The sequence below is a fragment of the Vicugna pacos genome, chromosome 35 (assembly GCF_048564905.1).
Source record: "Vicugna pacos chromosome 35, VicPac4, whole genome shotgun sequence".
Lineage (NCBI taxonomy): Eukaryota > Metazoa > Chordata > Mammalia > Artiodactyla > Camelidae > Vicugna > Vicugna pacos.
The window spans coordinates 29,288,535-29,313,328 of record NC_133021.1 but is presented as its reverse complement, the minus strand read 5'-3'; the positions used below and the strand labels follow the sequence as shown (position 1 = coordinate 29,313,328).

At 38.2% G+C, this 24,794-nt stretch overlaps 2 pseudogenes; one reads left to right on the top strand and one right to left on the bottom strand.

The window, feature by feature from the left end:
• Positions 1-1,119: 1,119 nt before the first annotated feature.
• On the bottom strand, positions 1,120-1,809 carry LOC102541578 (max-interacting protein 1 pseudogene; annotated as a pseudogene).
• On the top strand, positions 1,808-22,911 carry LOC102541838 (poly(A)-specific ribonuclease PNLDC1-like; annotated as a pseudogene).
• Positions 22,912-24,794: the final 1,883 nt, after the last annotated feature.

Here is a 24,794-nt window from a genome sequence, read left to right as displayed (position 1 = left end):
GCATTAACCTTTCTTCTACTTAGCCCAGACCTCATTCATTTTCTGCACTATAGTGAGGTGTGAGGTGTGAGATGTGAGGTGTTTTACCATTACCAAATGCTGCATCAAAATAGATGATTTTTCCCATGTGTTTTTTTCTTAACTATAAAAGACATCTATGTTTTTTATGGACAAGCTTTAAAAAAATGTCATTTTGGTTTTCAACACGTACAAACATTTATTAAAATCTGAAATAAAAATACTGCCATGGCTCAGACCTTTGGCCTGCAAATCTGCGTGCACAACTCTTCTGGCCCACACAGACACAGAAGCACGTGGATCTTTTTCCGTCTGGCCCCTCAGTCTGAACTGAGGCCCTGTGCAGTAGAGGCTGTCATGCACATGGACTGCCCCATGCTGCCAAGGGCCTTAGGGCAGCTGACCGTTGAGCTGGCGGTTGGGTGCCCTACTGCTAACAATGCAGGGTGAGGTTAGCTTGCTTAGCATGGAATCCAACAGAAAGCTCAGCTGCACGATGACCCCTTTCAAAAGGCTTTGTGGGAGTCTCTCCTTTGCAGAGCATGACATGAGTTTTGTTGTTGTTGTATTTTTAAAGAATTGTATCCACAGGCTTCATGATAAGCTGTCCCAGACTGAGTTCTAATAGCTCTTTAGCCATCCAAGATTAAAGCCTGATTATCTTGTCTTGTCATTACTACAGGTTTGATTTTTGTTTGTTTTTAGGACTAAAAAGCTCAGGAAGGGCTCATAATCTCATCCTTAAATGTGTCTACTCAGTGTAGTGTGAGCAAACTAGAAAAGAAAAAGGGGATGGAATTTCCAATGTCCTCTTTCGAATCAACTCAATCAAATCAAGATAATTTCACAAAAGCTTTCTGCTGCCATTAGAAACTGTGATTTTCAAATACGAATATTATGAATATTTGTTCTGTTGGGGAGGCTCTGCCCCACTTTTTGCTAAATATTTGCGTAAATGGAGGTCGTTTGACACTTTTTGTCCAATTATAGTTTTGTTTAGTTTTAAAGGGAAGACTGCATCATGAACCCAATTTAAGAGATTGTTTGGATTGAACTGGCCCAGTCAATGTTTTGCCCTGCACTGTTATGTCACGCTGGGTTCTAGGAAGTGAATGAAAGTTTGACACTGGAACTGGAGTAACCCTCCTCACTCCCGACACTCTGCGGGCTGTGGTGGTCATCGATGTCACTGATGCTGGTGGTACTGATACTGTCCACTTCGTCATGGAAGAACTCTGTGCTTTCAACACCCACTTCAATCTCCTCTCACTCTGAAGCAGAATGATCTGAAGAAATAGTCGATCCAATGCTGTCCATTCGTATTCGTTCCATCTCCTGAGGACCCTGCAGCTGTTCCAGTCACGGCTTCAGAAGTCTCTGTTCTCCTTCCAAGTTCTCTAGCTGCTGGTGCTGGCTCTTCCTTTCAGCTTCTTCAAGTCTCTTGATGTGTGCTTTGGCTTTGTTGGGCAAACCTAGCGTTGTGTGCCTGGCGCAGTCTGGTCCTAGCGGAATCAGAACTTTTAAGCCTCCTAAACGCAGGCGAAGATGAGCTCGTCGATTCTTTTCCAGCTCATTGCGTGTAGACCTGTTGGCAGTGCTGGTGCTGCTGCTCCCGCTGCTATGTTTCTGTGCCAGGCTCAACATCCGTGGGGTCTTTGAATGCTGCAGCCGGGGGCTTGGCAAGGAGGGGAACGCTGACGCGTAGCCATGTTCACACTCTCGGTCCCGGAGCTCCCAAAACTCGGCCGCCCCCAGCAGGTGCTGCAAGATGATCATCCGCACCCGGTCCATGGGCACCGCGGGCAGCGACCGGGGCCTCTCTGCACTCCCGTCCCCGGCCGACAGGAGGCGCCCACGGCGACTACAGGCCAGCGCCGCCTGGAGACACGTGCGGCTGTTAGGCGGGGGGACCAGCCCTGTCGCTGCTCGGCGCGCTCCCCGCCGCCCCCGCCACCCCTCCGGCAGCCGCACAGTTTGTCCACCTCTCCCCGCGAGCACGGGGGAGGGGCGGGAGCCTATAAATTCCTTGAATAACACAAATGACCAAAGTTAACGTAAGAGGAAATAGAAAATTTAAATAACTCTGTTATCTATGAACTAAGTTGAATTTGTAACCGAAAGTCTTTTCACAAAGAAAACTCCAGGCCCAGATAGCTTACTGCTACGGTTCTACCAAACATTTAAGGAAAAAAAAAAAAAATCCTACACAAAATCTTTCAGAAAATAAAGGAGGAAGGAGTACTTCCCAACCTATTTTATGAGATCAGTATCCCTCTAAAAGCACACTAGACAAAGACATTACAAGAAAAGAAAGATGCCAGGCAGTATTTCTCATGAACAGATACAAAAATCCTTACTAACACATTAGCAAATCAAATCCTCAGCATATAAAAGGACAACACACTTTTCTTGTGTGAGCTCTCAGCAAACTAGGAGTAGAAGGTGACTTCCTTATATGCTAAAGGTTATGCTTGAAAAAACCTCAATTAAAAATATACTTTGTGGCGGAAAATTGAATGTTTTTCCCCCTACGGTTGGGAACAAGTAAAGGATGCTCACTCTATTTCTAGTCAACATTTTACTGGAAATCCCAGCTATTTCAGTTAAGAAAAGGGATAAAAAGATAGTTTGGAAAGGATGAAGTGTTTTGATCAAAGAGTAGATAGTGTGTTTAGAAAATCCTAAGATACGTGTGTAAAAAATATCTAGTACGCTAATAAGTGAATTTGTCAAGACAGCAGTATAGGAGGCAGTATACAAACACCAATGGTATTTATATACAACAACAACAAAAGCTGAAAAATGAAATGCCATTCCACTTTAATAATATCCCAAAATATTATAGACTTAGGGATCAATTTAACAAGCTGGTGAAATCCTTGTATACTCAAAACTATAAGCCATTGCTGAAACTAAAGACTAACTAAATACATGGCAAACAACTAAATAAATGTTTATGGATGGAAGATTCAACGCAGTTGAAACGTCAGTTCTACAAATGGAACTATATATTCAATGCAATTCCAATAAAAATTTCAGCAGGCTTTTCATTTGGGGAAACATTTTATAAGTTACTACTAAAATTTATATGAAAATGAGAACAACTCAGAAAAACCAGAACAATTTTGAAAAAGAAAAACGAAGTTAGAGAAGTTATATTGCCTGTTTTCAACACACACATGGTCAAATGAATTTTGGCAAATTTGGTCAAAAGTAATTAAACGGTGGAAAGAGAAAGGTTTTCAGTAATGATGCTGGAGCAATTGGATATCTATATAAAAACTGAACCTAGATTTTTACATCATATCAAACGTAAACATTAAGATGGATCATAGATTTATATGTAAAAACTAAAATTCTAAAATACGTAGAGGAATGAATAGAAGAAAAATCTTTGTCATCTTTCAATAGGCAAATATTTCTGAGAACACACAAAAAGCATGAGCCATAAAAGAAGAAAATAATGGGTACATTGATTATATGGTATGTTTAATCTGGTTTAATCCAAATACTAAAATATTGGCTTCCTGAAAGACACCATTAAAAAATATTGGGAGAAAATATTTTTCATATTCATATTTTAAAGACTTCGAATCAAAATATGAGAAGAACTCCTACAACTCAATATCGAGAGAGCACACAGCACAATACAAAATGGGTTGGAAAAGGGTTGGACAGACACTTCACAATAAGCCAATGAGCACATGGCAAGATGTTTAAGGCAATTGCTTCTCTGGGGAAAGCTGATTAAAACCATAGTGAGATACCACCACATCCCATGAGGAAGACTAAAACTGAAAAGACCAGTAATGCCAACTGTTGGCAAAGATGGTACTGTTATACCCGTAATAATATTTTTCTGTGTTTTAGAAAAACATTGTTATATATTTCAATTTTAAGGAAAGAGATAGTCTCTTTATTTTCATGGTCCCATGTAGGAAGCATTTCAATAGATGGTAGAAAAGCTCTTTTTTTTTTTTAATACATGTGCTATTCTACTGCAATGTTTCTCTCTAGTCCTGCCAGCATTACCATGTCAGTAGGTCAAAAGGTATGAAACCAAGGATTGGCATGACCACCCATCAACTTAGCCCAAATGCAGAGGCTAGGGCTTGCAATTTATTCATTGATAATTCTCTTGTATTTTGTTCAAACCACTGGATCACAACCCCTTCCATTGCTGACATTCCCCTTTCCCTTCCTTGGAAGTTACCCATCTTTATGTCGGTGGAATTGAAAATTTTTACTGTTGGATGAGGTCACTTCCTCTATGTAAAGATGAGGAGACAGAGCCCCAAGAAGATTAAGTAACAAAGTCAGTGGGTATTTAGGGATTCAGGTGGGTATCTCCTGATATCCAGTTCAGTACTTCTTGCTTGTCTTTTATAATATTAAACAGTATGGATATTGGCTATCTGCATAATAATCATCATCTTTTAAAAACATCAGAAATAGAAAACACACATGGATGAACTGAAGCAAGAGTGAAAAACATGCCAGTTCCCAGAGGTCAGAAACAGAAAGTTATCATTTTTCTTGATCCCGAGAGGCTAACACAATGTTAAGTTCGTCACAGGCTAATTAATCAAATTACACTTTCCAGTCTACCAGTTAAACTTTTGCTACATTGCAATTCCCTGGATCACCAAGATTTGGCTTTTTCATTGTTCAATTTCCCATAGATCCTAACACAGCTGACACCTACCAAACATTTATAATGAATTGAGCAAATGTCCAATGTCATATTTTCAGAAAGCATCACTTATACTTTTATTACCACCTTGATATCTTCACCCTAGCATCCTAGATAATTTTGTCTGTTTGTATATCTGTGTGTAAAATAACAGTGTTTACTCTCTGCATAGGGTATTTTCTGTTTCAACACCTGTGCAATTATAAGGTGAGAACTACTTCCGATCACCATAAGAGCTAAGCTGTAAATGCAGAACCGATGTTGAAGAATCTTGCTTTTGAACTTGTAATGTCAGAGCACCTCAACCAGGGCAGAAGCAAAGACTTTCTGATGTTAGATCTGCTTAGGTACCAGGATTTGGGGATATTCCTGGTTCTTTTTCTCTTGAAAAAAAAAAAATGGAGACAGTAAAAATCTAACTAAAGTCAGTTCAGGGTTATTCAATATTTTACTAAAGGGGGAAAGCGGCATTTTAATGGCAGCGATCTATAGAATTATGGACTGATTACCAGTTCAAATGACAGAGTTGGACAGTGAAACCCATAATTTTACATTACGTTCTGCAAGAGATGAAAGCAGTTCTTCACATGTAATGGTATTTCTTGCCCAGAATCTTGTTAGTGTCCCTAGTCTGAGAGGTTGTGCTCATTCTTCCTCATTCTTATTTTGAATCAGAAAAGAAAATGTTTTCAAAGATCTCCTGGCCTTGATTTTTCACATAAGGGTTTTTGGTCAATTAGAAATTTTCATAGAAGAGGCACCATGAGTTGAAAAGTCAAGAAATTAAAGTAGAATAATGAAACTATTAAAAAATGAATATTTTTATTCTAAAATTAAGAAATGCAAGGCCTATGGTCTGACTTGCCTTTACCTCTTTGTAGCTGTTTCTAGTCACTGATTCCTCTGCAAAGTAGCTTCAGAGTTAGTTGCTTGTTACTGGGCAACAATTTATTCCAATTATAACTGAAATGTCCCTAATAGACAGTTACTGGTAGATAAAAACAGATTTTAAAAATGAACTATTAAATCCATAGTGTTTTCTCTTGTTGTAAAGAGGTAGAAATTATTCTAACAATTGACATTTTCTAATGTTCCAAGGTCTTTTTAGACATTTCAAGTGATCTGGGGGCATCGGTGAGGACCTAGGGGCAGGATGGTTCAGAGCTATTAACTGTGGGAATGACACAATTGCACAGAACAGCTCCAGAGACTAGGGACTGAATGTTACCAGTGTATGGAATGCCACATTGTCTACCAGGTGCAAATGGCATACAATCTTTCTCAACGTCCAAAATTTTTCTTTAGAAAGGTCTCAATGGGCATTTGGTAACTACATTCTCTTTTTCACAATCTCCCCATTTGTTTTTTACTTATGTTTTAAAAACCAAAGCCAAAAGCACAAAACCAAAACCTCCATAGTTTACAAACAACAACAGAGGACAGAAAAAAAAAAACAAAACCTTGATATTTCATATATGTTTTTAAAGGTGATAAAAGAGAAAATTGGTCCATAAGTTTCTTGCCCCAGATTCAAGGACACTCACTGACCAACCTACACCTTTCCTTGTGTCTTCCAGCTTCTGAGGCTGGAATCTGGGTAAGCTCAAATTAAGTTTGCCAAATGAATATATTCTCGAATGACATATTTGGTTTGCAAGAAAGCTGATTTCTGTCTTCTTCTTTCTTTCTAATATTCATATGCAGTCTAAAACGTACTGACTACGGGTGCAAATTGACATAGACAAAACCTACATGCATGGAAGGAAGAGAAATACATTGATCATAGGACACTTAACCTTGAAAACTTTATCTCATTGTCAACAGCCATGCATTTTGAAATGTGTCCTAAATGATCTGATCAGTTCTAACAGGAGTAAGAAGAGCCAGTTGCTGAAAACTCACACCATTTAGCTTCAGTTTCTCCCCATAACAGAATAACAGGCAAGACCATTCTCATTCCCAGTTCCAGAGAAACAGATTCAAATACTTGTTGAACTTAATCGGGATGCATGAAAATTTGCCCTTTTAAAGAATAAAGTTGGCATCTCAAGTTCAAGTTCCCCCAATGATGGGGGCTGTCCAGAGTTAACTGTCTAATGAACTCCTGATGAGCTGTAGAGAAAAGGGATTAAAATAACGCTACTCAGAACTCACTGTAGTCTGTTTCATTATCTGGATTACGAAAGTCGAGGATAATTTCAGTGTTACTTAAAAAAAAAGTTTCCTCATTGTACTTCCTATTTGGCTAGTAAATAACAAAACAGTTGTGGTCTGTAAGGGACCTATTAAAATCCGTAATACCCCTGCCAGAGAGTAACCTGGAGAACTCAGGAATTCTCCCTGACAGGACACTGAAATGCCAACCCTAAACGATCAACAACTCATTGCCATAGTGCGACAGTCTTAGCCCTGTTGCAGCTGGTGACTCCTCAATTCGCAGAGAGAAGCATCATCAGGGTATCCAGGAATGCTGTTATTATCCATTATAAGTATGACGCGAAGGTCACATATCAAGCAATTACACCTTTTCATTACATGCTAACCCCTCACGGCAGGGAAGCCACGCTTATGACTGCATTAGACAGACAAAGCCTTCAGCTCTTAAAAAAAAAAAAAAGCAAAGCAAAAAAAAAAAAAAAAAGATTAAAAAAATTAAATTTATTTTCTTACCAGCACGTTGCAGCACCAACTCGGTCACAGGAATGTTGCCTTTACAGGTTTCTCTTTTAATTATCCTGGAAGCAGGGAGACAAAAAAAAAAAAAAAAGAAAAGAAAGGCAAAGAAGAAGCAGGGTGGTTAAATTAGCGTGCTGGAATCTTTTCAGTTTGTCGCAGAGTAGAAAAATAAAAAAGGCAAAAAAAGGCTCAGTAATTTAAATTTGCTCTCAGTTCAGGCTGCGTGGTTGGGTCCCGCCCCTGCCTCCCGCTGGGTTCCACTACCTGCAAGGCTGGAATTGACAGCTACTGTGCAAACAAAAAAAGGCAACAAGCATGCTGGGACCATTCTGTCTGCTGTTTGGGTCTCACTTGTCCTGACAACTAAAAATCATCAGTGGAAAGGTATTCTATATTTCCTATTTAAAGCATTTGCATGTAATTCCTTTCCACTTTAATTGATACACCATAGCTCAGGCTGATGGGTTTGATTACTGTTTGGGTTTTTTTCCCCCTTTTTTCTTTTTCTAAATCTGAATAATAATAATAGTTATTATCAATATTTTTACTATTGTTATCTGTTTTGTGCCATCTTGTACACTCCTTAATGTCTCGTCCTCTTCACCAAGACACACTCTCTCCTGTCTTTTCCTTTAACTCATCAACGTCAAGAATTCTAGGAATGATGGAAATACCAAGATTGCCTGGGCCTCCACTTTTCCTTTGATACCTTATTTATTTACTTATTTTTTGAGCATGTAGTATTGAGAATAATTCAAGAGGCAGAAGGGCCCAGGAAGAAGTTTCCATAAGCACCAGAAAGATCTAAGAAGGATGAAAGATTAATATAAAAAGTCTGCAACCAAATCCAGTAAGTTAATTTTCAGATTTATGAACTGGGCAAGGAGCTAAAAATTGTAGAGATAAATTTGGTCTCCATGGCAAAATTCATGTAAGGCGTCTCCTATAGAAAACCGCTTTAATTTTAGCAACAAGAGTAAAATGGTTACTTAACGTGCAGCTGATTGTCATTCTACAGCCGAGGAATTAGGAAAGATAATTAAGCCCATCCTTCTTCTGTCGGGATGTGGATGGCCTACCCAGAATTTACAGCAAGCATTTTTGTTGTTGTTTTCTAAATCATCTTTTCAGATGAGCAGTTATGGGCTACTTTGATATGTAGCTATCACAAAGCTGTATGGAGTACGGATTTTCTACAGGTTTGCTTCTCCATCTGAAGCATCGCTTCCACAGTGGTAGGTAGCACTGGTTCTCCTATTAAAGGACTGGGTGTCTTTAGTTCATCCTACTGCTCTAACATGACTACTGTGCTGACGCGTCATGCCACATAGTGGGGGGTGGGGTGATTAAGGAGTGAAAAATAAAATGTACATGGATTTTTGCCAGTGGCGAAAAACATGAAAGAAAGTCACTCTTACTAATGGGACAGTGTTTAACTTATCTTTGCTTGTAAGTTTCTATATATTTAAAAGCATTTCCCCCATCCCTACCTCAAGCCATTTAAATGGATTTCACTATTTCTGCACAACTTGTCGGATCCCTGAAAGCCAAAAGTAGTCGTAATGTCATGGACTTTAATGTATTTCACTCTTTAAGGTCAGATTTTCAAACCAAAATGATTTAGTATAAATTAAATGACCATGATTTAGCTTTCTAAATTGGCAAACCTTTCGCTGGATGCCAGGTAACCATGCTGTCACTTGAGGTTTCATCCTAAATGCAAACCAATTAAAAATGGAAAAGAGGCACAGAACAAAACTACATATTTTTCTTGTATTATCACCTTTATCAGAATTATTTTTCTGTTGGTAATGAATGCTCCATTCCCACAAACAGCTGTAGTGGAGGAAAAATACGGCTGGTCAAGTACTCAAGAAGCCATGTTAACTTCCCAGGTAGTTAGGCAATCAGTGTTAATGAAACAGTGGTAAATTACACCAACGTGCTAATTAGGTTACTTTGTCACAGCATCAAATGCACTAAAACCAACCCATGCTTTGGCTTGGAAAGCGTCATGCACAGATTTTTCAAAAGACTTAACTGAAGAGAGATTTTATTTTCCTGAAGCATTCTGTAATTTCATGGGGCTTTCCCCCCATTCTTTCCTTTTAAAGAAGAGTTCTAGAAAGCTATGTAGAGCTGAAAATACATGCAGATGGGAAAAACATGTAGAGCTGCCCGAAAAAACCAATGATAATGCTTTTTAAAAAAAATTCATTATCTTACTTTATAGTTACACATTTTTATGACAAATATGCTGGGACAGTATGAAATATTCTGGTCTCGTTGTGGATACTAGAATGCACTGAGGACACAGGTGAGGTAAAATACAAATTTGCACAGGATAGCAGGTGCTTGTTTCTGTTCTGTTTTAAATGAAGAAGAAAGAATATTTTTACGGTTGCCAGTGCTGCCTGAGTACAATTAGAATATTGTTCGTCTTAATCAAATACAAAATCCTGACATTGAACTTTAAAGAGGCTTCAGGAAATATATGAGCCCCACGATTCCACTAGACATTTAGCCTGCTAATTCAGAAGTTTCTACTCGGTATTGGGGGAGCAAGTACTATCTTACTGAGAATCTTATAGCTATCTTAGTGAGAATCTTATAGCTATTCCAGGGATGCCATAAATATCCTACTGACTTGTTAGGAAATTCTGCATAGGGATATATATTTATATGGCTTTCAAATCAAGGAGATGTGTCTTAAAGAAATACATTGAACAGGTGTATTGGAAATGTGTTTTAAAGAAATTCTTTCAATAGGTTTAATGTCATATACTATCTAAATGTTCATGCCTATGGAGACTTGACATCAGGGTGGGAAATGCAAGTTCAGTTTTTTCATGGGCTTCTAACATATACATTTTTATCTTCTTAGAAATTTTTCAAAGTTACTGCATGTTTTAAAATTAGTACTTTCTGGTAAACACCTCCTTCATTCAGAATCAGCTGTCTTCAGGGTGATTTTACTGTTTTGTCTTTGGGGGCAGCAAAACACTCCCTAATGAATGATATTTTGTGACCCTGATGTCTTTTGTGACCCTGATGTCTTAAAGACTACAATGGCCAATGAATACTTTTTAAAAAAATTTCAATAGAATATTGAGAAATTGCTCACAGTTACTGTAACACTTAGCTATCATAATTAACCCCTTTAAACATGAATAATGAGAAAAATGTCTCTCCACTGTCATGAAAATGGTCTACAGCCCTTGGGCAGTCTTTTGAACAAGGTTCCCATTGTTAAATCAATTTTATTAAATTCATGGAAAGTTTAACTTGAGTTTCTAAACGTACACATACACAGAGACATAGAATTCCTTATTCTAAGAAGATCTTAATCCTTTCTTTGGGGCCAGGTACATAGAGTGTTGTGGACAGGTTAGTCTGAGCATTTAGGTTATAAAGGGATCAACTCAAAAACTGATGGTTGGCTTAGCATAGAACAAGGACCACAAGGATGCCTTAAACCTACATAGGTCATTTCTATCTTGCTGCCGTATTCTTACACAGACGGGCAAACATGCAAAAAATGAACTAGGCTTTTAGACTAAATTCAGTTCTGAAGTAAATGGTAGCCTGGATGAGAACGGGTTCAAATGTGACAAAATAGAACATCCTTTTACCAGTGGTGCCGCAAACATGACAGACCAAAGATCATGGCACTTTGCAATGGGAGACAATATTGGTTTCTACTTCTAAACCAAAAGTATACATGGCTCCTCTGATAGGCACAGTAAACATACAAGATGTAAGCAGAGAACACTGTCAGCCACGGAAAATACAGAGAACACCCAAATGACAGAGACACGTGAAGAGCTGGAGTGTTTTACAGAACTGCATCTTCCCTGGTTAAACTGGCAGCCAGGTTTTGCAGAGTGTACGGGGAAGGAGCAAAGCTTCCTCACAAATCAGTTGATAAGAGACTGTATTTTAAGAAAGTTTAAGCGAAGACACAGGCCTAAGGAAATTCCAATCCCTATACTGACCAAGGTGAGAAGAGTGACCTAAGTCTTATTGAACAGGATGAATAGAACACATTCAGTGCTCAAAAGGAGAGGGTACTTCTCACTGGGGTTCTGAGGTGCATAGTTGCCCAACTCATCTCCCTGGGGGCTACAGGGAGGTGCAAGTTTTGCATAGTGAGTGATGGTGTGGTTGGTTTGGGACACGTTCATCCAAGAACTCAGTTGGACAAAACAGAAGAGAGGCCAGGATCTGGTCTGGTTCTCAGGAAAAGTGATCAGTGGAGAGACCACAATGATGGGAGTTGGGAGCAAGTTACAGAAACATAATGATGAGCTCTTCAAGAGAAAGCCAAGTGATAAGAATTCCAGGGATGCCAAAGGAGGAGGAGCTCAAGGGACAGACTGAGAAGTGGCCTGAGAGGTGAGAAGGAATGTAGAACAAGAGGGGGGCACTGTGCTGACTCCCAGAAATTGACACACTGTAACTGACTGTGCTTCAATTAAAAAAAAAAAAACACAAAAATAACTTCATAGGGAATGAGAAATGAATTTAACCACAATATTAAACAAAAATAATATTAAAAAAAAAAAAAGAAGGGATGAAAGAATCCAGGCAGATGACTTGGACTACTCTAGGGTACCCAACTTGGCAAAGATTCCAAATATGTATAATCTGGATTGGAAGAGACTAGAAGATACTATTTCAAAATACCAAGTTGAAGGGTATTGGCAAAGCGATTTCATTGTAGTGGTGGGGTCAGCTGCCAGACAGCAATGCTGATGAAAGGGCATTGCCAAAGATAAAAATTCATGGAGTTTGCACAACACAGTTTGATTTAATTAGAACATACTAGCCATCTTACTGTGGTCCTGTCTGGCAATGCAGCTCAGCTTAGTCTAGGTTTCATATAGTTAGTAAGGGATACAAAGTGACTAGACTTCAAGGTTCCTCCTATTCTCAGTCTATTTGTAACACATGGTGATGTATTTGGAATATATACCACTGCATTTTAACCTATACTAGAAATCTTTTTGTCTCATGTGGAGAAAATGGTATGAAAAGACATCAAATGGAAGGGCATATAATATATAACTATGTTATCAATGTATGGTATTCAACTTGGCAGAGACTATGTATGTATATAATTTCAAGTGAGATAATTTTACGGCATACCTAACAGTCCGAGGAAATATTTGTTGGATAACTAAGTACATAAAGTGTCCTATAATGCACCTTATATTTAAACAAACATACCTGAATTCACACAAGTGTAAATGTATAACATTGCTTCAGACAATGCACAAACCAGTTTGAGCTGGGATTACTCCGTCCTGTTTCAAGCTGTTAATTTTTGTTATTGCTTATGACTTTTCTCAAATTAGAATATTTGTCAATTAAGTATAAGAAAGTTTAACCCTCCCGACCCACAGATGCTCTGCAAATTCTTCTTCAACATACTTCTCTTTTCAGATCCTGTTATAAAGGTGGAATTAAATACCTTTTTTTTTTTTTTGGCATTTTAGCAAAGGAATATAGCCTTTCATTACAAAACTTATCATTTCCTCTCCAGTACTGGTGAACAAGTCAAGTTATTTTTCCCAAATTATGATTTTCTGTATTTATCAGAATTGACATAATATTTCTGCTTGAGATGTAGGAAGAAAAATAAAGGGGTTGATAAAGTGGGGAAGATTCAGTTTGAATCCTGAAAATATTCTTAAATTTTTTTTCTGAAAAATTTACCACTTTCATTTAAAGTCATTTCAAACTTGGTGACTGTAGGTACATGTTCTTCTGGACTCTGAGTTAATTTATATATACAGCAGTTTGTTCCATAGGACATAGCACATTAAGGTTTTATTAGTTATTTAAACAAGAGATGAACAGCTGATGGTTATACTCTGTCTTGCTCCTTCTCCATTTTTTCTGCAATAACAATACACTTTCTAGAATTTCCATTTCTTGCCAAATACAGTCAACTACATATCACTGGGGAAAAAACAAATCAAAACAAACAAGAATAAAACTATCCCCAAGCTCACTATTGTAAAAAGAAAGTGTTTCACTCTGTAATTTTGATAGAAAGATAAACCAGTATATTTTCATAGACATTTATTTGTATATTTTATATTCCAAATGGTTTATCAAATACAGACGTTTAAATGATCATAGGTCAAGAAAGCACTGATAAAGGGTGCCACGAAAAGCCACGAGCACCTTTCTAAGAATTTTGCATCTCATTTTAGAAGCAATGGGTGGAGGAAGGTAGAGCTCAGTAGTAGAGTGTGTGCCTAGCATGCATGAGGTCCTGGGTTCAATCCCCAGTACCTACATTTAAAAAAAAAAAAAAGTTTAAATAAATAAATCTAATTACCTCCCAATAAATAAATAAATAAATAAATAAAGCAATGGGAAGTCAATGAGGTATTTTATACAAGAGTAAGACATAATTATACATGTCCTGATGAAAGACAAATCTGCTAGCAGCATTTAAAGTAGGTTAAAATGGTGAGAATGCTTTCAATAATATATTATACTGATAATGTTTTACCTTGCTTGGTTGAAAAAAGATTTAAGGTAGGTTACAGAGAAACACATCATTCAACAATATAAAATACAATGTAATGATATCGAGGAGAGGGAAAAAACAAAGGTACAAATACAAAAGATAAAGAGAAATTAAGTGGAAAAAAAAGATACTATAATGTTGTACATCCTGGGTAGAAGTAAGTTGCAATTTGGTTCTAAGTTTCCCAAACAATGTGAAATAGACAATATAGTCAGCTTCATGTGTCACCCTGTCCATTGGAGAAAAACAAAGTATTTGTTTAGGAGAAATAGAGATCTTTGAGGTAAGAAACGAGAGAGGCGTTTCCCTCATAGCTTCTCACAGAGAAGTCCCAGCGTGGGGAATTAAACAGCTTTCTCAACACACACATTTCTATTTTAGATACGCTGGGCCTGATTTTGGTCATAAATAAGCCAAACTTCTTATACCAAAGTGCAAAGTGATTATAAGTTTAGGCAGAAAAAGAAATAATCAAATGCTGTGCCTCAGCCCAAAACATACTAGGAAAATAGAGTAAGCCATTAATGAATCAATTAAACAAATATTAAGTACCTAATTCCTGCCAGGTACTTTCCCAGTCACTGAAGATACAACAGGGAACCAGACTCAGCATTTACTTGCAGACCTCTGGGGAGGAGGACAAGACAGCAGATGACCGCAGTCCTAAGTGAGGAGGGGAAGGATGGGTAAAGTCTAGCACACTGTGGGAAGACCAAGGGGACAGCCCCGACTGAGACCTGAGGGATCAGATGTGGCCTTCAACGGGAAGTGGCATCTATGTAGCATCCTGAAGAGGAAGAAGGAACTGAGTTAACAAGGAACTAGTGAAACAGGAAGAGATGAAGCTACCACACTCAAAGGGAACAAAGAAGTGGACAACTTTCTTCAGACGAGTTCACAATTGTATCCCCAGAGCTTAGAACAGGGAAACCTAAACACATTCTAAACCAGTTCTTAAGTAAAAATAGTCTCTTCACAAATGTTGATAGAATAACACTTGCTTAATACAGTTAATGTCATTTACCTAAAACGTATCACAAGAAACTCAGAAACACTCCCACTAGAATCAGGAACAAGACAAGAGTGACTCCTATCATCCTGGCTATTTGACATTTTCCTGGAGATTCTAGCTAATATAAGAAGACAGGAGGTAAAAATAAGCAATGTATATTTTAGGAAGGAAGAGACAAACTCAATAATTTATCTCCTCTTTTTTCAGATGATATACTTATCTGTATAGAAAATTCAAGATATTATTTATATGAATGGTTATAATTCATAGGAGATCATTAAGGTTACTGACACAAAACAAATACATAAAAATCAAGAATATCTATATACTTAAGCAATAAACATAAAATTTAGTGGAAAACACAACCCTCTATATACTGGGAACAAAACTGCGAAGCCTTCAGGAAAAGATTTAACAAAAGATATACCAGATCTTCTTGCACAAAATTACAAAATATTATTGAAATATATAACATAGGACATGAATAGGTGAGTGACAACTGTTATAGGAAGTCAATTTTCCTCAATTAATCTATAAATACAAAGCAATTTCGATCAATATGTGATAGATTAGAACCCAGGGAAGATCCCAAACTCACTGCTTGAACCTACACCAAATCCTCTATATAAAATAGAGATTTCAAATTCAGACTCTTTAAATAATTTTATCCCATTTAAATGAATTAAGGGGGAAAACAAAACAAATGTGTTAACAGATGAAGTAAAATTATCAACTGACAGTTTAAAAACTGTCAAAATTTGTTTAAAAATAGAGTATTATAATAAACATAGTAAACATTGAAACAAATATATTCAAAACTTTAGAGCAGTGTAAGAAAGTACGAGGAAAACCTTCAAATAACCAAAATTCGCATATCCCCCCTTCCTAGGAGGAGTACTCTGGTCTAAGATCAGATTCTTAGTACTGACATGTTCAGGATTGAAAACGACCTCTATGGAAAGTTCAGGTTCTCATCTGACCCCTGAAAGCTTGTCTGCTCTTTAGAATTTGACTATCTTTAGCCTTTATTGCTTCTGCAGCTCTATGGTGTGTTTAAATGTTTTTTTAAACTTTTTATTAATTTCTTACTGAAGTACAGTCAGTTACAATGTGTCAATTTCTGGTGCACAGCACAATATCCCAGTCATGCACATACAGCCATATATTCGCTTTCATATTCTTTTTCATTAAAGGTTATTACAAGATATTGAATGTAGTTCCCTGTGCTATACAGCAGAAACTTTAACAAAATCTATTTTTATATATAGTGGCTAACATTTGTAAATCTCAAACTCCCAAATTTATCCCTTCCCACCCCCTTTCGCCGGTAAGAATAAGATTGCTTTATTTTTATAATGTATCTGGCTTTTCACATTTTTCTCAATGGGAGGGTTGGCATTCTAGGAACACTTCCATTCTGTCCTTTCCAAAATACAATGTAATTTCTATGTATTTTTGATATCATGCTGTACTTGGTCTTCTGAAATGTGTTGTTTCACTTAGTATTATATTTCTAATCAGCCTGCAGATGTTGTAGCTGTGGATAATGAAGAGTCACTCATGTGGAATATTCCATTGTTAATACAATGTAATTTACTTTCCTAGTCTTCTGTTGATAGGTATTTGAGCTGTTTCTAGATTTTTGTTTGTTTTGGTTTTGGTTTCTACAAAAAGTACATATATCATATAATCATCTGTTGCACATTTCTGGTTATTTTGCTGTTAGGAAAAATACAGGCTCTGTTAAATATTTCTTTTAGCTTTTGAACATTATATACCAAGGCTTATATTATGCGTTTGTTGGATACAAGGCTCATGAGTATGTACTTCCATGCCTACACTAGAATAAACAGACAATTGCAGCAACCACAGCAAGACAAGGGCAAGGCAACAAAAGCCACAGATGCCCCAGGAATCAGAGGATCTTTATCCCTCACCTAGCAAGCAACCTGGATCAGCTGAAATACTGGATGAGGGTAGGGAGTCTTAACAAATGTATCAGGAGAGTTCCATAAGATAAGAATAAGGATCACTGAGAGCCAAGGTTTGGGGGGGGGCAATATTTAAATAAATAAAATTTTCCCACTAATTCATGATGAAAAATATGAAACCACAGCTTCAGGAAGTACCCAAAGGAAATGAATAAGAAATCTACAATGAAACATAAGGAAACAAAAAGAGAAAACATTGTTTAAAAAAAGCTTCAATTTCCAGCCACAATGCAAGAACTGAATGTTGGACTTAACTTCCTGCCATGAATAATTTCACAATGGGGTAAAATATATGAAACAACTGTGTACAGATCTTAAACCATAGGTAGCTCAGGACTGTCATCCTGGAGAGAAGGGAAACACATGAGGTGAGCACCACCTTCACCCCAGCCCTCCACCTGGGGAGAGACTCTCACATGCAGCAGAGCAAAGCAGAGCTAAAGCAGAGCATCTTGATCTCACTGACACGAGGAAGCTGAAACAGTTCAAGGCTACGGAAGAAGCTGAACTTTGTAGGACATGTGGCCAGAAAGGAGGAGGCAATGAAGAGAGAGACCCCTGAGAACGTGTTCCTTGTTTAAGGTGAGGGAGAAATTCCACATTGCCTAGCAGAGAGTGGCTGCTGCAATACTGAGAGTGGAACTAAGAGACTTCACAGTTCCAGGAAATGCTGGTGTTCTGACTCAATCATACTGGAAGGAACTTGTTAACATGCTGGGCATTCAGCTGATGCACCAGTGCAATTATACCTTAGAGGAAACACTGTGTCCAAAAGTTACTGTAATGTTCCTTGACAAAAACTCAAACTGAGTTTCAGGAAAATCAAGTAGATACCAGTGAATTAACTTCCTGTTGTAACAAAAATTAACACTCTTTTAAAAAAGATATTAATCCAGACTTATTATAATTGATCATGCATACTAACCAACATTCTTACATATTCCCCGGATATTAGAATAGGCTATATACACACACACACACACACATACACACACATACATACATACACATACATATACATACACATATATATACACAGAATAGGCAATATGTATCCATATATGTGTATATATATAAATATATAGGAGTATACATATCTCAAAAGAAGGCATGAAAAGAGAAAACAATAGGACAACAGTAAATGAGACAGAAAACAAGTAGAAAGATGGTAGAATTAACCCCAAATATATCAATAACTACATTAAATGTAAATGAATCAAACATTTTAACTAAAAAGCAGAGATTATCAGGCTATATAAAAAAGTAAACCATCAAACACGTGAGAGCATGTAAGAGGCTAAATGTGTATCAAACTAAGTAGATTTTCAGATAAGAAGCACTAGCAGAGCTAGAAGGGAAATATTATACTGATAAAGGGGTAATCTCAACAGGAAAACATAAAATCTTAAATGTGTATGTGCCTAATAGCAGAACTTCCAAAAAATGAAGCAAAACTGACAAAACTAAAGGGAGAAATAGACCAAATTTAAAGCTAAATTTGTGAAATTTTGACTCTTCTTACAGAAATGAGTTAAATAAGCAGACAAGAAGTTAAAAAGGCTATAGAAGTTCTGTTCCCCAAACATTACACCCAGTAACTGAACAGATGTTTTTCTCAAATGCACACAAAGCAGTCACAGATATGTCATACATAAAAACAAGTGTCAATAAATTTCAAAAGATGATGAGAAAAAATAGAAAAAATTATGAATATCAGGAACAAAAGAGGGGATACCACTATACACTCCCCAGACCTTGCAAGAATAAAGGAATATTATCTAAGACTCAAAGTCAGTGGCAAATCAGGTAAAAATTTACACATTTCTCAAAAAATTCTATTTATCTGACACCACAAGAAATAGAACATATGAAAACCATTTATTAAAATAATAGATTTGTAATACTATATCTTCCTGCAAAGAAAAGTCCAGACCCAGATACACTGGTGAATCCTGTCAAATGAATAATGGCCATTTTTACAAGAAGTATCTTGAAAAGGAGGAAGACAGAACACTTCCTCAATTAGTTTTATGAGGCTATCATAACTGTAATAACAAAGCCTGACATGGACATTACAGGGAAGGAAATGGACAGTCCAAGGACTATTGTGACTTAAAGATGTGCCTACCCAATGCTCTGTAGTTGAACTCCCAGGAATTTAACTAAAAGAAGTAAAAACATATGTCCTCAAGAGAATTTTACCTGATGTTAATAATTGATTTATTCACAATAGCCAGGCACTAGAAATAGGAACATGTTTAAGAGATGATGGATAATCAAATTTTGGTGATGCCTGCAATGGAATACTACTTAGCAGTAAAAAAAAAAAAAAAAAGAAAAAAAGCAAACTGAAGATACACTCAAGAGCACAGATGCTTCATATAGGTATTATATTTAGTGAAAGAAGTCAAATATAAAATAATACCTAGAGTTTAGTTCTGTAAATATAAAGTTCCATAAGAGTTAAAAGTTCTATAATAGTCAAAACTAACTGATGTTGATAGAAATCAGATCAGTGGTTATAAGGGGAGGGGCTGTGAAGACTGAATGCACAGATATGAGGGAAACTTTCTGGGGAGAAGAAAATTTTAGGGGTGGTTGTTACATGGACATATGTATTTGGCAACATTCATTGAACTTAATTAAATCTATGCACATTATTGTATGTTTTGTATGTAAATTTTATTTATAATAAAAGTGTTGGAAAACCAAATAGAATTGTTACAAAAGAAGGACAATTGATATACTGCATATAGCTTAAATACAACAATGTAAGTCAGAAGAAAATAGAACATTAACTTTAAAACACAGAAAGAAAATAATATTCTAAAAATATGTAAATTTAAATTATGCCTGTATAAAATATTATTAGTATCCAATTACTGAGATTTTCATCAAAAGTGACAATTTAAATGTGAGACAAAAATAGTATGTTTATCAGGGGAAAGGTGATTAAAGTCTTCTTAGAACCTTGCTTTCTAGAAACAAATCTTGTTTTCTAGAAAGGCTTTATTTTGGTTTTTACCTTTATAAGTCAAATATTCATGGAAAAATTTCAATAGTAGCCACTAAAAAAAGGAAATCAGGAGCATCAATTTCAAATTAGTGGAGGGAAACTATGGAAAATAAACCAGGCAAATAGAATAAAAAGGTTGTAAGAGAAAGGTAACTGATACTCATATTGTGATTCCTACAACCCAGACACAGTTTAATCATTTTACACATATTAACTAACTGGATCCTCATCAAAACTTTATGTTCTTACTTTACAGAGCAGGACACATAATATAAAGCTACTAAGTGGCAGATTTAAAATTAGGCAGTCTGGTTACAAAAATCCATTCTTGGAACTAGTATCTTATCCTTCCACCTAAAGAAGAGCAAAGATAAATTAAAAAGGGATGTAATGATGTGACAGGTGAGAAAGATTAAAATGTACAAACTTTCAGTTACAAAATAAATGAGTCCACAGGTATGAAAAGTACAGTGTGGGGAATATGGTCAATAATTATGTAATATCTTAATATGGTGACAGATGACTAGACTTATCATGGTGATCATTTGAAACATACAGAAGTATCAAATCAGTATGTTGTGTACCGGGAACTAAAATAGTGTTGTAGGTCAATTGTACTTCAAAACAAACAAGAAAGAGATCAGATTTGTGGTTATCAGAGGCAGGGAGGAATTGCATAAAGGCGATCAAAAGGTAAAAACTTCCAGCTATAAGATAAATAAGTACTAGAGAAGTAATGTCCAACATGATCAATATTAACATGGCTGTGTTACATATGTAATCATCATATTAATAGATTTAAAAGATATCGACATGATCACCTTAATAAATGTAAAAATTAATTAATTTTAATACTAGTTCATGTTTAAAATTCTTAGAAAACTAGAGCACTTCTACAAAATACTATTCTTAATGATGAAACCTTTTAAACATTTTAAAAAACCCTAAGAGGTAAGGGCGAACACCTAGGGGCGGCGGGTGGACAGCGCAGCCGGCCGCCCAGACGGAGGCTCCGGGCTGGTGGGGCGCGGCGGCGGCACGGCCGGAGCGCGTGGCAGCAAGTGGCCGCACCGGGCGCCCTCGGCCGAGCTGCGTGGCCGTGCACGTGGGCGCCGACCAGTTCGAGCAGAGCCTCCAGCTGCCGCAGGAGCTCGTCCTGGGCACGGCCTTCCTGGATATAGAATTCATAGGCCTTCGTTCTAACCTGTCCAGGCCCCAGCAGATCAGTCTTTTTTGACTTGCCGTCGGAGTGGTATCTAAAGACTCGTCAGTGTTCAGTAATTCCCAATCTGTCAGACAGGATTGTCAGTGTCCTCCAGTATTGAAGGAGAGTTAAATAAATGTGTAGCCCATTCGTGTAACTTCTTTCTCTTCCCTACAATGTTTGGGATTTTGGATTCAGAGCTCTCTTTCCAGGCTTCCAGCATTCAGTTTTTGAATCAGTATGGCTTCAACTATAACAAGTTTCTCAAAAAAGGAATCCCATATATGAACGAAGGACAGGAGAAGACAATTAAACACAACATCCTGACTGGGAAACGGAGAGTTCTCAGTTCTCTGCAGAAAGACCAGATCAAGGTGGTGATTGAAGAGGTGACACGCTGGCTGGACCAGGTCGAGGAAGGCGACTGGATGATCCTCCTTAATATCACTGGCTTCCAAGCCTTTGATGTCCAGCTCGTGCTGAGGAAGGCCCTCCCCGACGTCTCCACGATGCTGAGAGACTGGGGGTGATAGTGAAGAAAATGAGTAAACAGCATCGCTGGTACCTTGAGAACACCTCTTGTGATCGAGAGAGCTGTTGGAAGAGAAGATTCTCCTCTTTATGAGGGGTTTCTCTGTGTTTTTCCAGATGCTGGTGAAAGCTCAGAAGCAGCCCTTAGTGGGACATAATGTGATGATGGATCTGGTGCATCTCCACGAGAAGTTCTTCAGGCCTCTCCCAGAAAGCTGTGACAAATTCAAGTTGAATATCCACAATCTATTTCCTATTCTTATTGACACCAAGAATCTGACAAAGGACATCTGGAAGGAACTGAATTTCCCAAGGGTTTCAAATCTTTCAGAACTTCATGACATCCTAAACAGTGACTTGAATCCCACAAAGAATTCTGGGCCAGTGATTATTCACACAAGCAAATGTGAAAAATATACTGAGACAAAATACCCCCATGAAGCAGCGTACGATGCCTTCCTCTGCAGATCAGTTCTTTTGAGGGTGGCACCCCTACTTCTATGGAGAGTGTACAGCTCTGTGCCCATACCCAAGCCCTCCTTCCCTCTCTACCTCGATGAGCTGGCTCCCTATGTGAACCAGGTGAACCTTATCTGAGCCAGGGTCCCCAAGATCAGTTTTTCTGGCCCAGATTATCTCAGCATCAGACCTCCCATCCTCATCCTCAGTGTCAGGGAGTGGCGTGGGGTCAGCAAGCAAGCAAGTCTACTGCGAGTTTCAGAATCTCTGCAAATTTGACGTCAGGAGACTGACTCAGAGCCAGTTCCTGCTCCTGGCCAGCAATTTTAAGGTGTAGGTGACAAGGTTCTGGGCCGCCCCTCCTGCCTGCGGCCGCCCAGTCTCTCTGCCTGCAGCCACACTGAGCAGGCCTGGCACCGTGTGCCTGACCCAGCCCCTGTGTCAGCAGTGCTCTGAGCATCCTGAAGGAGTACAGGTGCCACCCGACCCTGTGCATCTCCCTGTACCGGTACTGGAGACACTCCCCGAACATCAACTGCTTGTTAACAGAATTTCCCCCAGTACCGTCCTTGCTCCCGCACTCTCCTGATGCCAGGAGGCCCCATCGCTGGCCCTACGCACAGCACCATCTCTACTCTGCAGAGGGGAAGGTAGAGAAAGACTCGGGGTGGGACTTTGAAGTGACTGAACCAAAGATCTCAATTGCCTACCAACCCAAAAGAAACTGTTTAAACAGTCTGATGAGTAACACTGGGGTGCTAAGATGAAGGATATTTACAGAACAAAGTAGATACAGGAGTTTAAGAGCAAATAAGCTTGGTTCTAGAAAATCAAAGACTAGTGTATTTCTCACTATCTGAGCCAGAGCGAACTGACCGCCACCACATTCATTGCACTAGGAGCCTATCTGAGCAGCTCTTGGCTGTGAATCTGTGGCCATTCTCCTGACCTCTCACCTCTACTGCACCATTGCTACATGCTGGCTCCATGTTGTTAGTGGAATGGAGCGTTGAGAAGGGAATTACGTCTTAGAGTGGATTAAATAGTGTCTCCCTGCAAATTCACATCCACCTAGAGCCTCAGAACGTGAACTTATTTGGAAATAAGGTCTTTGCAGATATAACTGAGGGTCGAGCTAGGGTTATACTGAATTAAAGTGGGCCCTAAATCCAATGAGGGTGTCCTTGTAAGAGTCAGAAAAGGGCACACAGACACAGGGAAGAGGCCATGGAGACAGAGGCAGAGAGTGGAGTGATGCTGCCACCAGCCAAGGGATGCTGGGAGCCGCCAGAAGCTGGAAGAGGCAAGGAAACCTCCCTTGGAGCCCTAGGAGGGAGCCTGGCCCTGCTAACACCTTGACTTCAAACTTCTGGCATCCAGAACTGTGAAAGGGCAAACTTCTGTTGTTTAACCCACCCAGATTTTGGTAATTTGTTATGGTGGCCCCAGGAAGCTAAAACACCTCTCCAACATTATTATAATGATAAGACCAGGCCCAACCCTAGCAATCTGGGGGCTCAGATAAGAGTACAAATCAAAGCCCACATCCTCTATGTCTTAAGTATTTAAATTCATCCCCACTGGGATAACTGTTATTTAAAACCACAAAATAGCAAGTGTTGGCAAGGACGTGGACTCTGGATCTCTCACACATTGCTGATGGTACTGTAAGATGGCGCAGTCACTGGGCAGAACAGTTTGGCAGCTCCCCAAATGCTTAAACATGGGATTACCATCTGATCCAACACCCCTACTCCTAGTTATAAAGCCCCCAAAATGGAAAGCAGGGACTCTGCTCCCGTGTTTGCAGCATTAATTACAGTGGCCCAAAGGTGGAAGCAACCAAGTGTCCATCGACTGCCAAATGAATGAACACTATGAGGTCTATCCATGTGGGAATATGATTCAGCCTTGAAAAGAACGTTCTGAGACATCCATCTACAACCTGGATGGACCTTGGAAACATCATGCTAAGTGAAGTAAGCCAGACAGGGCCAAATATTGCATAATTCCTCTTACATGAGGTGCCTAGAGCAGTGAAACTCCGAGACAGAGAGCAGATTAGAGGTTACAGGGCTGGAGGAGGAGGGCTGTGGTGTTAGTTTGTTTCATGGGTACAGAGTTTCAATCTGGGAAGATGAAAATCTTCTGGAAATAGACAGTGGTGATGCTTGCACAGTAGTGAGATTGTGGTTAGTGCCACTGAACTGTACACTTCAAAATGGTTAAAGTAGTAAATTTTATGTCATACATATCTTACCACACACACACAAAGACACAAGGTACAAATTGTTAAATAAAATGCATTCTATCCTTAAAAAAAAAAAAAAGCCCTAAGAAATGTCTAATTATCACCATATCTTTTGAGCTTTGTATTGGATGCCCCAGATCCTAAAAATTGAAAAGAAAGTAGTTGCAGACGTATAAGAATGAGAAAGAAACAAATTCTCTTATTCACTGAAGTCATGATTGTCTATGAAGAAAATGGAAATGTATCTGTTTATTAATTATTATCAACAATATGTATATGTGGAAATGAAGCTTGCTAAAGAAATGTCAAACAGAATTTCTGCAAGATAAGAATGTAGAACAATGAGATAATTTTATTGAGATATGTTAAGAAACAATCTAAATAAATAGACATAATGTT